The following is a 13,125-nucleotide window of genomic DNA, read 5'->3' as shown; positions in this document are numbered from 1 at the left end:
AAATGTTAAAGTCAAAGTTAATAAATACTTTGACAAAAGTTTGAATATTAAATGTTTTAATAAACTAAAGTTTAAAATAATAAATACTTTGATAAACTAAAGTTTGAATATTAAATGTTTTAATAAACTAAAGTTAAAAATAATAAATATTTTGATAAACTAAAGTTTGAATATTAAATGTTTTGATAAACTAGAGTTTAAAATAATAAATGTCTTGATAAACTAAAGTTTGAATATTAAATGATTTGAATTTAATAGAAGCATTTAGTATTTTATTTAGCCCAGTTGCTTAAAAAGATTTAATTTAAAAAATAAAAGCACTCAATATTTAAAATATTATTTAAAGTTTAGTTTTGTATTAAAAGATGAGGTATAATAAAGGTATGAGTGAGGAATAGTTAACAAATTATAAAAAGAAAGGGTAACCTTTTTTCTCTAGTTTTATAATTCTTCTTATTGTCTCTGTTACCAACTTAATATCTCGTTATTTTATTTTATTGTTCCTTCTGTTAAAATACGGTTTTAGCTTAGTAAATTTTCATGAATGGAATTTGCTTTGTTGACCTGTTGACTTGTTATTCATAAACTGTTGAAATGTTATTCATAAACTGTTGACCTGTTGGTCAACAGTTTATGAATAACATTTGTATTCAACACAGACAAGGTAAGAATAATAGGTTGATATAAAATTTATTGTTAATTATTATGTTAATTTGCTTAATTAATTTAATAATTAATTAATGTTAATGCTATTTTTTGCACTTTTTATATGTTATGCTATAAAGTAGAAAATTAAAAAAAAAATTTGATCTTTAAATAGACACATACGAAGGTAAACTTGACATAGTGTTTTAACAGCAAATATAGGCTGTTATCAAATAAATAATCATCGAAATGTTCATATCTCTTTTTTTATTCATTTACTTTTTGTTGACAATTTATTCGTATACAAGTATAACAACTCGACGCGTACAAGAATAACAACTCGTTGCTTCGCTTGAGTTATTCTTTAATATTTTGATTCATTAAATTTTTTCTCATTATGAATAGTAACAAAAGAAATTTTCATTTAAAAATTTTTTTACTTTGTTAAATGAAATTTGATGAATTTGAAAAGTTGAAAAAAGCTCGTTTATTATCTTTTGATAAATGGACATCAAGGAAAACATTTTCGTCACATTTTTGAAAACTTTGAACTTTTTTTTTTTTTTTTTTTGTTATTATGAACCAGACGGTACTTTTTAAGGATTAACCTACACCCCCACCCCCCTCTCATTTTAATTGTATAATCGCTTTTGTTCCCACGGTCACGGTATTCATCTTACAGTTGTTGATGTCTTTTTTTTTTTTTTAATTAACGTTTTCACGACTACATACAGTGCGTTTCATAATTATAGCCGCACACATAATTTCTTGAGATCTATATATAATACAATAATTAAATAAATATTACTCATATTATTTTAAATATGTAGGTAAAAGAAATTAAAATGTAGGTGCAATAATTATTTTTGATTTAGTTAGTGGACGCAATAGCGCAAAATCAATTTTGCGGGCATTTCATAATTATAACGCACTTGTGATTACTTTTATTTAAAATGTAAGTTAACTTTAAATATGTGTGTTATTAATGCTGTAATGACTTTTTTATTATATATTACTATTCCTTACCTAATTCATTTATTTATTTGCTAATTGTAGCAATATGCCTCGCGGGAAAACATTAACTTAAGCTGAAAAAGCCCAAATACAAATTCTACATAAAAAGGGAGAACCCAGACGTGAAATTGCTCGACTAATTGGACGTTCAGATCGCGTAGTACGAAATTACTTGGCTAGTCCAGCTACTTACTGCCAAAAGGAGCATACTGGACGTCCAAAAAGACTTTACCCAGCGCAAAATTATTCAAGCTGTTTCAAATTCTAACAAGAGTTGTCTCGAGGTTAAACGAGAATTAGACCTGAATGTGTCAAAATGTACGATTTGGAGGACCATACAACATGCTCCACACATTGTTCGAGAAAAAATGCTACCTGTGCCACGTCTGCTGCCACGCCATAAAGAGGCGAGATTGGATTTTGGTCGGAACAATATGTCTCTTGACTGGACCAAGGTAGTGAATTTTTAAATTCGGTAGTAATAATTATATTTAAAGAATTAAGGTATTTTTATTTTCACTTTTCTACATCAGGTCATCTTTAGTGATGAAAAAAAGTTCAATCTGGATGGACCAGATGGAACAACTCACTACTGGAGAGACCTCCGTAAAGAGCCACATTTCTTCTCGAAACGGAATTTTGGTGGTGCTAGTCTAATGGTATGGGGGGCTTTCTGTGTTCACTCTAAACTGCAACTGACGTTTCCTTCGACAAAAATGAACAGTTAAGAATACCAACTGGTACTTTAGAACAATCTTCTACCTTTCATCCGACGTTTTCCACGCCGTCGTTTGACTTTTCAACAAGACAATGCACGTGTTCATGCACTACAGCGTGGTTGATTGAGAAAAATATTCCACTTTTACAGTGGCCCGCGTGTTCACCCGACTTAAGTCCTATTGAGAATTTATGGGGAGTGCTTGTACGACGTGTGTATGCGAATAATCGTCAGTTTCAGACCGTGCCCGAACTAAAAATGGCGATTTTGAAAGCTTGGGATGAAATTGAAGTCCTGTTGCTTGAGAATCTGATCAGAAGCATGCCGAATCGCATTTTTGAGGTTATTAAGAACAGTGGTGGCTATATCGGTTATTAGAAAAAAAACCTGCGCCTTACCTAGTAGGCACGCAACGTTTTATTCACGTTTCAATCACGTGTATTTTAGGTGACTTCGTCCAGGTTACTATTTTACGTGAAAGTCACGTGAAAGTTACGTGCCAAAATATCTCGTCTTTCGGAACTTTTTTTATTTTAAAAAAAAACTGGCATAAGAAATGTGAAATAATATTTTTTATTATATTAATTATTTTTTTATAGTATAGTTTTTGTATTCATTATATTAGTTATTATTATTTACTTCTATGATAATATAATTAATTTTTATTGTAGTATTATCATAATTAAAAAAAAAAAATTGGTCTATATAATATCTTTTAACGCAATGCATTTAAAACAGAACTAAAAAGAAAAATATATATAAGTTGTAATATCTAATATCTAAATTATATCAAATTAAGTTAAATAAATTAGTACCCTATTTGCCGTCCCTATTTGCCACACAAATAAGATTAAACTCAAATACAAGGTATGCTTTTTTTCTACTTTATGATATAATATTTTAGACTGGCGAATTTGTCCATTTTCCTTACTTAATTTAGTACGAAACAAGTTATGTTATAACGAATTTAATATCAAATTAAGTAAGCTACATGGACAAATTATAAGTTCTAGCAGAACTTATTCTTGATTCTTGAGCAATAATAATGTCTCTAGAACTTCTGCATTATTACTCAAGAGTCGTTTAGATAAAAACCCAAAATAGATTTTCTTTCTTCATTTGGTTTTTATCAACAAGGTTAAAGAATTTATCCAAGATAATATCAATAAATAAATGTGTTATGTTATTTATTATTGATATATGTATATATTATTATTAAATACTTTATCTTTTTATAATATATGACATCTTGATCTCGTGCTTTACTTGTTAAAAAGGGTTAATACTTATTTATTTCTTTTTTTCGAGTTATATGAAATTATTATTATATATATTATATGACTTTTATTGTTATTATGTACAATATAAAACAGGTTATTAACGCGGATTTGTTCGACGTTTTCCCCACAAAAAGATAATTATGATGCTATTGTATTTGAAACTGCATTTTACTTATCTTTCAATGTTGACCACCTTCCAATATGTAAAGCAAGTTTCTCTCAAGTATAGCATTGCTTTTTTAAAAATTGTTTAATGATTTAGATCAAAGAAATAGCAACACCAGAAAATCTTGTTGCCAAAACAGTTGGTGACTCACCATGTAAGATTTGTCTTAAAAATTTGTGATTTAAGATGATTATTTAATATTAATATTATTATTTAAGTTTTTATTTGTTTCTTTTGAGCTAAATTTGGTGTTGTGAGCTATTATTGGAGAAAATATTGACTTATTCATCAGATAAAGTTTGATGCCTGCTCTTACCCCGTTTCCTTCTTCATGTTTCAATCATGTATATTTTAGGTGACCTTGTCCAGGTGACAATTTTACTTGATTAAAACGTGAATGTTACGTTGCCAAAATATTGTGTATTTTGGAACTTTTTTTATTCATAATAAAAACCTGTGATTAGAAACTTGGAAAGATATTCTTTATTTACTATTTTTTTATAATTTAGTTTCAGGGATTATCTTATTCGGGATATTCCCGGAATACCAGATATTTTTCTGAAATTTATCTTTTTCCAAATATTCGAAAAGTTTTCTATACATATAACTTATATTACAAGTTCCATACATACAACTTATATTACAACATATAACAAGTATATATTATTCATCTATTTGTTTTTATGTTGTTTTAGTCATCATTCATACAAAAATTAAGAAAATTTTTAAAAAAATTGAGAAACAACTTGGCTGAATGCAAAATTAAGGGGAAAATGAGGGGGGAAATATTCTGAATTTTTTCAGGATATTTTCCGTAAATTTTTTCCGGATATTTTAAATATAATGATTACATGAAATATGTAGTTTATATATTCATTATTGTAATTACTTTTTATTTTACTTTTACAATAATGTAATTATTTTGCATTGTAATTTTATAATAATTAGTTTAAAAAGTAGGGCGTAAGATATCTTATAACTTCGCAATGCATTTTTGACAAAAATAAAATGTCACATATAATATTTTATCCAAACATATTATCTTATAACTAAGTTTTATCAATTTAGGTTTAATAAATATATTATAAAGCTTAGTTCAAAATTGTGTAACGTTATGGCAGATAATTATCATATTGCAATACGCAAAAGATCAAACCCTACTACGAGGTATACTTTTTTTTCTACCATATTGTATATTATTTTAGACTGTCAAATTTGTCAATGTAATTAATTTGATAATAAATAAGTTATTATAACTTATTTAATATTAAATTTATTAGGCTACATGACAAATGATAAGTTCTGCATAAAATATTATTGACTAGGAAGACCCAATGGTATTGTTATGTTATTGCCTAGGAATATCATTCTGTAGTAAGACCCAATAACCTTTTAACTTTTAAAGTTTGACTTTAAATTTCACTTTACCCTCTCTTTGTCTACTATTGTGATCGCACTCTGTAGTAAGAATTTGATTTAATTCATATCTTGTTGGAGAATGCAACTTGATTCTGAGTTGAATTTTCAGCACTCTGTATTTATTGGTGACCTAATTTGACAATACTTTATTATACATATTTTTAGTATTATACTTAATATATTATATATAATTAGGGGTAGATAAGGCTCCTTAGCCGTGGTGAATGTTTCCACAGCAAAAGGCGCCTCAAGGTGAAAATCTGACCATGGATAAGGAAAATCATGATATAAAATCCCCACTATAATGCTTTGTGGTTATGTGATAACTATTACATTTATATAAATTGTTTTAACTTTAGTGTGCATTCTAAAACGACATTTAATGCTGTTCAAAACTTTGTAGATTACTCATTTAAAGCAACTTTGTGGGCTGTCACCTTTGCATCTAGTGAGTTAATGTATGAACAAGTTAATGCAGAAACAGATGCAAATATAAGAAGATGGAAAACAAAGAAAACAAATTATCATGTTATCACAGTACACAGATGTTATCACATAAGGTGAGTACAGGTCTTTTTCTAATCACGCCTATCAGTTATTAACTTTATATAGATATAGATATAGATAAATCTATAGATAGATATTAGATATAGATATATATAGATAAAAAAAATTTTTTTAAACTTGTATTTTTTATTATGTACTTCTTTTTTTTTAATCATCTGTCGACTTTTTTGTTACATCTTTTTTTATTAAATACTTATTTACTTTTTTAGCAATCAGAGTATAAAATTAGAAGGCAAATGACTTTTATTTTTTTACACTGTATGTAGTATTGTTTTCTTAAAATTATTTAATGATTTAGATAAAAGAAAACAAATAACACACTAGAAAATCTTGTTGCCAAAAGTAGTTAGCAACTCTCAAAGTAAGATTTGTTTTAAAAGTTTGTGATTTAAGATAATTATTAAATAATCATATTATTATTTAAGATTTTATTCATTTCTTTTCAGCTAAATCTGATTCATTAGATGAAGTTTGATGCGTGCTCTTATAGAAGAAAATATCGACTGATTCGTTAGATTATGTTTGAAGCGTGCTTTTATGGGAGAATAGATATATAAGTTTGAAGCATGCTCTTCGTAAGTTGCAGATCTACGACTTCGTACTTATTAATTATTGGATATAAGGAGGATATTTTAACAAAAGTGCAGCTTTTATTACAAATTAAAAATTTTTATGTCAAGAACTAATATACTGACTAATAAAACCATGTATTTTAATACGTATTAAATATTTCCTCGACGATGAGTTTTTTTTCTTTACACGAAACCAAACACTTATAATTGTAATTATAAAGCATAGTTATTGCTTAAATATTACGTGCCAAAATTAACACAAAAAGCACGTCTTTTAGACAGTTTAAGGGGACCAAAAAGTCACCTAAATATCACGTGCCAAAAGTAACGTGAAAAACACGTCCATAAATCACGTGAATTGGTCATTTCATGAGGACCAAAAAGTCACCTAAATATCACGTGCCAAAAGTAACGTGAAAAACACGTCCATAAATCACGTGAATTGGTCATTTCATGGGGACCAAAAAGTCACCTAATTGTCACGTGCCAAAATAACGTGAAATTCACGTTTTTGTCACGTCGCTGTGCCTACTGGGTAGTTTTCCTTCTTCATGGTTATAGGTCGTACTGCGGTTATTATTATGAAACGCACGTAAAATCGATTTTAGGCCATAGCTGGCTGTAAGTAAAACAAAAATGATTATAACACATGTACTTTTTCTACTCTTACTTATCCATAAGAAGTAGCATTAATACTATTTGTTTATTCGTTGTGGAAAACATGGACTAAGAGAAATGGGGGATGCGGCTATAATTATGAAACGCACTGTATTAGTTACAATTTTTTCACATATAATAACACACGTAATATAAGCGAAATATACTTCCGTTACAAAAGATTATATTTAACCAAATACTGCTAAAATACGTTTAACAGAAAAAATAACACTCAGTTAAAAAAAGAAACAAAAAAAAAAAAGAAAAGTAAAATAATTTTAAATTTAGGAAGCATTAGTTGAATATATTATGAAGGGCTTGTTAAGATTATATTGTTATAGGGAACTCGCAGAAGGCTGAATAAGTCTTATCATCGAGAACCTAGGGGTATTACGCAAGATACACATAATCATTGTGATTCTTATGCACAAATATTTTAAATATTATTGTGATAAAATTTTGTTTTGTTTTTTCTAGTTGCATTATGATTTGTGTGTGTATTTTTTTTTTTTTTCCAATGTTTTTTAGATATATATATATAAATATATAAATATATATATATATATATATATATATATATATATATATATATATATATATATATATATATATATATATATATATATATATATATATATATATATATATTAATCCGACATTTCTCACATTGTAAATTGTTTTAGTTCAAATTTTGATTTATGATGTCGACTAGAACAGTTCTATGTAATTATCTATATTAAGAACAAGATTTTTAAGTTTTGACTTTAAAGAAAATATATTGTTAGGAAGAGTAGTTAAGATGTATTTCGGAATTAGTTTGTTATATAAATAGGGGCCGCGATAAGAGATAGAGAATTGAGAGTTTTTTTTTTTTTCGGGGTACGATAAAGTTACCAGTTGCTCTAGTGTTTGGACTGTCCATGAAACATTTTCGTCTATAACCACTCCAAGAAATTTAATTGTTTGGGTTCTTTCAATATTGTTGAAATCGATACTTAGAAAGGGAAGAATTGATGGAAGTGCCTTTCTTTGTTGTTTTGAATGAAAGAAAAAACATTTAGTTTTTTGAAAGTTTATTGATAACTTATTAGCACTGAACCATGTTTTAAGTTGTTGAAGCTTAAGGTTGACTTTGCCAAAAAGGTGATCGATAGAAGAAGATGAATAAAACAAGTTTGTATCACCTGCGAAAATTATGCAATCATGATTTGTAGAGGCTTTTGAAAGGTCTTTAATGTATATAAGAAACAACAAGGGGGCAAGAATTAATGCCTGTGGAACACCACTTTTTATTTTTAATAGCTTTGAATTAGAAATATCGTTGATTATGGCACATTGTTGCCTATTATTTAAATAGCTGGTGAACCAATAAATAGTTTTGTTTTTTATACCATATTTTTTCATTTTTTCAATCAGAATTTTATGGTTGACCGTATCGAAAGCTTTTGTAAGGTCAATAAAAACTCCCAATACAAACTGTCCTTTATCAAAAGATGAGCTGATGTTGTTCATGAGGTCTATGATTGCATGTTCCGTTGAACAATTCGTTAGAAAACCGTACTGACATTTACTTAAAACTTTGTTTTCTGCTAGATATTTATAAAGTCTATTGTAGATAGAGTCTATTGTAGATGTCTTTAAAAAAAAAATGTTTAGACTGTAATAACCAAAAAGAAATTGATGAAGTTGATTAAGATGATGAATAAAGGAATGTCGAAAAGAATTGTAAAAATGTTTCCAACGTTTATATTAATTTTTAGCTCTATGCGGTTTATTGTAAACCTGCTATTATTTTTTCGACCACTTCAACCGGACTAAAAAAAGCGAGTCGTTCAATATAAATATTATTTAGAGCATTATCTTAATAGCCTTAATAAATTGAATGACTGTTCTATATTTTATTATTTTAACTCAATTCAAATAAACTTTGAAGGTGTAATTTACATTTTAAAAATGTAGTGCATTTATGTTGTATTGTGAATTTATTTCACAAGTTTAAACTTTTTTGTTTTATTTTGATTAATGTATTTTCCTTTCGCACCATGTCGCATCTTCCAACATTTTACTTTCACAAATATGCATTTTAACTGCAGTATAACATTTGTTTCTAATTGGCTTGTGTTCATCTTTATCTTCAGTTTAATCGTACATGTTTTTTTGCCAAGTAAGGCCTAGAAAATTTTTTTCGCCGAATACGATCTGTAAAAGAAAAAAAAGAAAAAAATAAAGATCCTCGTAACATTTGCTGACTGCCAACTACAGATCCAATTTTACCGTCTTTAGTGACCAAATTTGCCGGTTGATTAATTTCTTTGGGGGTTTAACACACCCCCTCCTTCCTAGAGACGGAACTATTCGTTTTTTATGATTTTACTTTGTAAATTATAAATTTCATAAACAACAAATTATAAGCAAGCTTTAAATAAAGCTTTTATCAAAATTATAACTTCATCATTAAAAAAAGTAATCATTTGATTATTATTTTATGCACACAATCATTTAACTCACACGCACACTTATTTGCTTTATCCAGTCCTGTAAATTTCTTCAAAAGTTGTTAAATTATTCTACTTTGTGTTTATTGAACAGATAAAATATGACTTGAAAACTGTTGATTTATTATTGCTAATGTGAGCACTTTTAATTTTTACTATTATAACAATATTTAAGTAGAATAGATATGTCCCAGTGGGCACGTTACGTTTTCAAAACGTTTTTTGGACGTTTTTATTAGGTTTAAACCTAATAAAAACGTCCAAAAAACGTGTTAAAAACGTACTGTGCCCACTGGGGTAGAGATAGTATTATAAGCACCTTAAGCAAAAATTTAAGAAAAAAGTTTCAAAAACAATTAAGCTGGATCAAAAATTTTTGCGAACAAACAACTTTTAGGGATCACTGCTCATGATCCATTTAGATATTTAGGCACCCAATTTTTTTCTTAAAAACACAGAGGTTTTAAAAAAATAGCAAAAGTGCTCATATTGCCCAGACCACTTTGCAATATGAGCACTTTAAATTAGCTCAAGAAAGTTAAGATTAGTTAAGTAAAGAAATACTAAACTGACTATTAGAACTAATTTGTGGAATATAATGATTCATTGTTAACAAAACTTATCATTAAAAAATCAAATTTTAAGCCATATTTTATTGAAGCAATTTTTTATTTTGTTTTACGCAACAACAAAAATTTGTAAATTTTTTAATTTCATTAACTCGAAACCTTTAAAGGATAAAATACAAATTTTTTGTATTTAAATTACAGAAAGATATTGAGTATTAAATTTTTTTTACTGTTTTTCTTTTATTCAAAAGGCAATTAAAACCATTGCAATTGTAGGACTTTAAACTAGGTTATTTCAATGAAAAACACTGGGTAATTTGAGTACGCTTATATAACACAAAAATGGTATCTTAAAGTAAAGTCAAACACAAATGTTTATGTGCCTTGTTTTCCAAACAAAAATAAATTGGGCTTGAACTATATGGGGTGACCGGACTTAGACACAGTTCACAAATATAAGTTTTAGGTATAAAATAATATGACCCCGTAAGTTTCAATGGATTTAGGTCACTAATGTCATACATTATGAAGATCTGACTTTAAAAAAATCTAATGTCTGGCCCTTTTTGAGAAAATTTGCAAAAATTTCATAAATTTTTTTTAAGATTTTTAATGGTGTAACTTCTGTAATTAGTATTTAAATCAACAATATGGTTGATAATACAAAATATTTATTATTATTTTTTGTTAAATATAACAAGACTACGACATTTTAGTTAAAAAATCAATGAAAATATATCCTATAATACTATATTAAAACTTTGACAAGGTTCTTTTATTACAGGTTATTACTACTAAACACCTCTGCAATTCTCTTGCTTCTTGATAAATGTTTTTTGTTCATTTGGGAAACATTGAATCTGTTGATGACAGGCTTCATTTTAGCATGAGCTGATTCAGAAGCCTGCTCTGCATATCTTCCAAGAGAGTGCCCAGATCTGGAGATAAATTCTTCTAGGTGTGCTGTAATAGCATGTACTTTCCAAGTGACAGTTAAATCTTTTTGAAGATACTATAATAAAATATCAATCAACTTTTTTTAAATTATGCTGTTTATTGAAGTGATATCTTTATCAGAAAAGTATTTTGTATAAAATTATACAAAATTTTTGTATAACATTTATAGTGAAACACCCATGTGCTTGCACAGACTATTAAAAGCAAAAAAGTACATTTTATATTCTACCTCCTTACAGTATTCTTGGGTAACCATGTAAGATTGCTTGAATGCGTGAATGTCTTCTTTGTAATTGGGATCTAAACTATTTCCGAATGTTCCTTGAACTACCACGTGGAACTTTTGCAGCGGTTTTAATAGAGGTAATAGCTCTACTGGCAAAATATTTTCTAGCTCATCGCACTGTTCTAGGATCCGATTTGAAGTATTTCCTTCATAAGTTCCACCATGATATCCTTTTCTTAAACATCCCAAGCTTGCAACCCACATCTCAAACTCGGGCCACAATTTGGTTAGGAATGATGACATATGATTTACAAGGCCCATCAGTAAGTGAAGTTCTGGCAAAGGTATAACATCTAACACCAACTTGGATTTGTTATCTTCCTTAATCAAGCATGGCTTCACAACATTCTATGTAAAAATAATATTTGTTATAGTCTGATAAAATGCAGAACTTTTTAAGGCAAAGCATTATCTTTAATGTATATTATTAACATTACCTTGAAGTCCTGCATCCTTTTGTGTGGCGATCCAGCCTCGCAATATAGTATATACCAATCATCTAAAGATCTCAAAGTTCTGAGATCTCCAGCAGCAATACTTGATGTACCTTTACACCAGGCACAGGAATGTTTTCCTCCATGTGCCTAGAATAATTTATATAAGGTTCATGATTTACATTTTATCAAGTAGTACACGCATATACTTGCATGTACTACTTTTTACATTACTTGAACACATATATGTGTTCAAGTAATGTAAAAAATATAAAATTTGGATTATAATATATATATATAGTACCGAAATTCCCAACAATATATTGATGAGTTTCATATCTGATGCCAGAGAATATTTGCATTCATGCAGATTTATGCTTTCGACAATCTGCAATAAGTTATGATGGGTCTCTTGTAAGTTATCTGCATATGCAAGAACAACAGAACCATTGATCCCAGAGTATGTCCCTCTATCTCCCATGTCGTCCTCTCACTCTTTTTCAGGCTCAAATATGTTACAGATTACTTTCAATGAACCTCCACCTAAATTGAACATTAGGGAACATTTTACTAAATACTATATTTAAAGAATGCTAAACTTTATTCTATGTCCCTAACTCTTAGCTTTGGTTACCTGAATCAATTCCAACTCTGACAAAGGTACAGTAGTAATTTTGCCCTCTGAAATCCATGACAAAGCTGAGAAACTCTGTAAGGTCTTTAATATAAGCAAGGTCTCTTGAAACTACCTTTGTAAGCTTATTGTTTATCTTCTCTTCAGCTTGAATTGTCTTAACAGCATAACAATCTGAAAGAATCTTGCTCCTCTCGTCTAGTTTTGCCTCCATGAATGACTCAAATTTAATACCGCATTTTCGAAGCCCCTGCAACATCTGCTTATTCATATACTGACTAAGTCCTAGTTTGTTTATTAGAAGCTGGATCTCTTCAAATTTTACTTTCTTTTTTTGTTCAATTTGTTTGCCAAGGGTTACAGGAACTAAAGCTCCTCCTGTAATAAAATTATTAACTGTTCTTACATATTTGAAAATAGCTGATACTGAAAACATGAAAATTGTTATTTCACATGTTATTTATAGTATATTAGATAGGAAACCTAACCTGTTGAAATAGTGATCTCTTCTCTAAGGTTTGTCTGTGAAGATGTATAGATGTTTTTGAGCAGAGTTGAAGTAACTTGCTGTTGTACCTTTGATGATCTGCTACTTAGGTGGGTTGAAACATTTACCTTCTCCTGCCCAGGAGAACATTTGTGGGGTAAACCTTTACCAAGATTACAAAAGCAGTTAGGGCATAAAATAAGAGGTTTTTCTGACTTTGACTTT

The 13,125-nt window shown here is 28.5% G+C and overlaps 1 protein-coding gene and 1 long non-coding RNA gene across 3 annotated transcripts in view; one reads left to right on the top strand and one right to left on the bottom strand.

Moving 5' to 3' along the window:
• The window catches only part of LOC101235834 (solute carrier family 22 member 15-like), a 93,856-nt gene extending 93,284 nt beyond the window's left edge, over window positions 1-572 (bottom strand). The window contains exon 1 of the mRNA XM_065795326.1: window positions 427-572. The gene's annotated coding sequence lies outside the window, so the exon portion shown is untranslated. The remainder of the gene's footprint in view (window positions 1-426) is intronic.
• A 2,547-nt stretch (window positions 573-3,119) lies between these two features.
• On the top strand, window positions 3,120-6,550 carry LOC136079532 (uncharacterized). 2 transcript variants are annotated; one of them, XR_010637992.1, is made up of 6 exons: window positions 3,120-3,244; window positions 3,920-3,977; window positions 4,892-4,990; window positions 5,646-5,802; window positions 6,108-6,170; window positions 6,256-6,550. It is a non-coding gene; the product is annotated as an uncharacterized LOC136079532 (long non-coding RNA). The 2 variants fall into 2 exon arrangements; XR_010637991.1 differs by having other exon boundaries at window positions 3,920-4,192.
• Window positions 6,551-13,125: the final 6,575 nt, after the last annotated feature.

This window comes from Hydra vulgaris, chromosome 04, assembly GCF_038396675.1.
Source record: "Hydra vulgaris chromosome 04, alternate assembly HydraT2T_AEP".
NCBI classification, from domain to species: Eukaryota; Metazoa; Cnidaria; class Hydrozoa; order Anthoathecata; family Hydridae; genus Hydra; species Hydra vulgaris.
The sequence above is the reverse complement of the archived record's forward strand: the minus strand, read 5'-3'. Positions and strand labels throughout refer to the sequence as shown.